Source organism: Oncorhynchus mykiss, chromosome 19, assembly GCF_057628025.1.
Source record: "Oncorhynchus mykiss isolate SJ-2025 chromosome 19, ASM5762802v1, whole genome shotgun sequence".
Classification (NCBI taxonomy): domain Eukaryota; kingdom Metazoa; phylum Chordata; class Actinopteri; order Salmoniformes; family Salmonidae; genus Oncorhynchus; species Oncorhynchus mykiss.
Window position 1 is genome coordinate 66,532,402 of NC_143040.1, and position 4,154 is coordinate 66,536,555.

Sequence of the window (4,154 nt, forward strand, 5' to 3'; positions counted from 1 at the left end):
AGGGATTTTTACTAGGATTTAATGTCAGGAATTGTAAAAAACTGAGTTTAAATGTATTTGGCTAAGGTGTATGTAAACTTCCGACTTCAACTGAATATACTGTATTCTAGTCAAGGCTCTGTCACGATCGTGTGGAGAGTCGGACCAAGGTGCAGCGTGTGTTTATTACGTCTTTATTATAGTGAAACTTTAAACAAAACAAGATACAAACAAATGTAGTGCTACTCACTCAAAAACAATATCCCACAAACACTGGTGGGAAAAATGGCTAACTAAATATGATCCCCAATTAAAGGCAACGATTACCAGCTGCCTCTAATTGGGAACCATACAAAACACCAACATAGAAATATTGAACTAGAACACTCCCTAGTCACGCCCTGACCATAGAGAACCAAGGGCTCTCTATAGTCAGGGTGTGACAGGCTCATCCTATATAACTACTGCTGTGCACACCTTTTCTATTCATATGCTGTCCATTATGTCTATACACACCATTATATACAGTATATAATGTATATGTATTTATTTTAAGGATTTCTTTCTTTTTACTTTTGGATTATGTGCATATTGTTTTCTAGATATTATTACGGCACTGATGAAGCTAGAAACCTGCGATAACATCTGTAAATCTTTGTACGACTTCGAGAAGGTGGATGTTTCCATGTGTTTTTGTAAAAATGGTCCCAGCCATTACAAGTCAAATGCCTTCAATCTAGCTTGTGAGGGCCTAGCTAATGGCTGAGACCACAAAAGAAAAATCCTGATTTGGACATTTTTTTCTCTTCAGTGTTAACCCTTTCCTTTCCAACATAACCTGAAGAAATGACATCAGAATATAATTGAAAAATAATTATATAATTAGAAACCCATTTAAATATTATTGATAAGATTCAACTGAATTTAAATTGAAATGTATATTTTAAAACTACAACAATTTTTTTATAAATTCTTAGGCCTTTTTTTGAAGGTTGTAGAAGACGCTCACGGTTCCTCATTGTTTGAATTGTACATTGACCATGCATTCGTTCAGTACAGTACAATTCTAATAGGGCCGGTTTCTCAGGCACAGATTGAGCCTATAAACTTTTAATGGAGATTTTCTCTGATCTTCCTTTTTAGTCCAGGAGTAGGTTTACTGAAATCTGTTTCTGGGAAACTGGCACATAGTGTTTTGGAATATTAGCTAAATCTTTCAATGAACACTAAGCCTACGTTATAAAAAAATAGGACAAATATTGATTGATTTATTGCAGGTCATATCACACCTCATCTGTCTTGACCGTGTTGAGAAGAAGCTGTTAATGCCATGAAGAGATAAAGGCAGAGGAATGAGGCTAATGTCAACACTTTAATCTACACCTCCGGTGGGAGAAGTGCACAAAAGTTGACTTGCTATTGTAAAGCCGCTTTGACTCACCTTTGACTGTACTGAAGTAGCCGATTTCTGTTTGTGTAGAATATATGGAAACTATCACTGGAAACATGATACGTACTGTAAGAGATACTTAGTTCTGTATGGGGGCTGAACTAGCAATCAAAATAGCCATATAGTGTTGTGATATCTCAATGGCAACAATGCAAAAATGAATGCTGACATATATTAAAGAATATGACTAATATCTAATAATCCTTATGTTAAACAAAACAATTCTGTAGGGGAACTTTTCAAGCTAACAGGCAAACAGAGTTTAGCCTATTGGGAGCAGGCAGAAGAACAATTCCTGTCAAGTTGAATGACTCAGTTACACTTTCTCACAAAAGAGGTAATGTAAGTAACTAGGTTTGGAGTTCTAGAGGGCCACCACCTAGCCTCGCACAGGTAAATATACCCGGTCAAAAATACTGTTTGAAATCATTTAAAATACTTCATCTGTACTTAATTGAGTTTGCCTGGCTCAATGGACCAATAGAATAATCTCAAACGGCAAACCCCGCCCATCTGGCACTCCAGGAAGACGAGAGCAAACACTCAATGTATTTGAAAGATTTCTAATAATATTTCAACCCAGGTGTGCAGGTAACATGAGGCTAACATCTAGGAGAAAGAACCATTGCAGCCTGTCATGGGATCTGGTCAGAAGAGAGGAAAGAAGAGGAGTGAAAAGAGAATTCCTCACAGAGAGAGAAAGCATATTTCCAATTCAGCGAGACACTTGTTGGCCAAGCCTTTCATTGAGGCTGTTTGTCTTGGTAATAGAATATCCCCCTTGGGGTGAGGGCAGTGGCTTTCTGAAAGAGAAAAGTCATCCCATTACATATATGTTCTGTTATAGACCAATCCAATGGCCTGTGTATACAATATATTGTACATTAGGAGGGTATATTACATAAAATGAAATAGTAAATACCGTATAGCTAGAGGGACATAAAATACATTATTTAATTAGGGAGCTTTTATTTGGGGAACTTTTAGTTGGGGACCTTTTAGTTGGGGACCTTTTAGTTAGGGACCTTTTAGTTAGGGACCTTTTAGTTGGAGTAAAAGGAATAACATCTTCTTCTGTTACATCTTCTTCTTCTGGCTCTGCTACATGCTTACAGTTGGAGGCGTGGTACCAGGTGTCTCCCTAAGCACATTACCGCTGTTGGGGTGGTGAGGACAATCTGAAGTGGTCCCTTCCACCTGGGTTTTAAAGGTTCTTTACCTCTTTGGTGCCTCCTGACCACTACCCAATCTCAAGGCTGGAGATCGGGATGGGGATGGTCATCAAGGGGAGTTTGGGCAGCAGAGACCTATGAATGAACAGCTGGAATACAGTTGGCCAGAGCTATACGGTACTTCATCATAGCGTCATCTAACAGATAAAGAACTGGGACTGCAGCTGGTGGTGACGCAGGGGTCCTCAAGGGATGGGCCATCAGTACCTCATGTGGACTGAGGCCAGTTTTACAGACTGAGGTGAAATATATTGAAAACATGGCTATGGGTAGCACATCCACCCAGGTAAGTCCTGTTTGAAAACATGGCTATGGGTAGCACATCCACCCAGGTAAGTCCTGTTTGAAAACATGGCTATGGGTAGCACATCCACCCAGGTAAGTCCTGTTTGAAAACATGGCTATGGGTAGCACATCCACCCAGGTAAGTCCTGTTTGAAAACATGGCTATGGGTAGCACATCCACCCAGGTAAGTCCTGTTTGAAAACATGGCTATGGGTAGCACATCCACCCAGGTAAGTCCTGTGTGAAAACATGGCTATGGGTAGCACATCCACCCAGGTAAGTCCTGTGTGAAAACATGGCTATGGGTAGCACATCCACCCAGGTAAGTCCTGTTTGAAAACATGGCTATGGGTAGCACATCCACCCAGGTAAGTCCTGTTTGAAAACATGGCTATGGGTAGCACATCCACCCAGGTAAGTCCTGTGTGAAAACATGGCTATGGGTAGCACATCCACCCAGGTAAGTCCTGTGTGAAAACATGGCTATGGGTAGCACATCCACCCAGGTAAGTCCTGTGTGAAAACATGGCTATGGGTAGCACATCCACCCAGGTAAGTCCTGTTTGAAAACATGGCTATGGGTAGCACATCCACCCAGGTAAGTCCTGTTTGAAAACATGGCTATGGGTAGCACATCCACCCAGGTAAGTCCTGTTTGAGCACATTTTTTTTTTTTTGCCCATTTTTTTTTTCAGAACACCATTGTAGCGTTCTATAAGTCCAGAACATTCCAGGTGAAACGGTACATGCAAACGTCTCTTAACTTGCATCACGTCACACAATTCTTTCATTATCTTCCAGGTGAAATGTGTCCCCCTATCTTTATCATAACTTTGTGGGTACGCCGAATCATGAAACAATATCACATAACAGGCATTTAGCCACAGTCTTTGTTTGCTTCCTTATTAGATGTGGGGAAGTGTGCAATCCATTTGGAGTAGTTTTAAATCACTACCAACAAATACTTGTTCTTCACACTGCATTTACATAGTTACAGCATAGCTTCCATCCTTACATGGACTGTAATGGTTTTGCTCTTCCAAAGTTGGGGCACACACACACGATACACACACACACACACACACGATACACACACACGCGCGATACTCACACACAGCCACACCCTCTGTGTGGGATGCCATTGAGAAATCCTGGGTGTTTGAGACAGGTAGGCAGACTGGAGTGGAGGTATGGCTAGCTAGTCAGT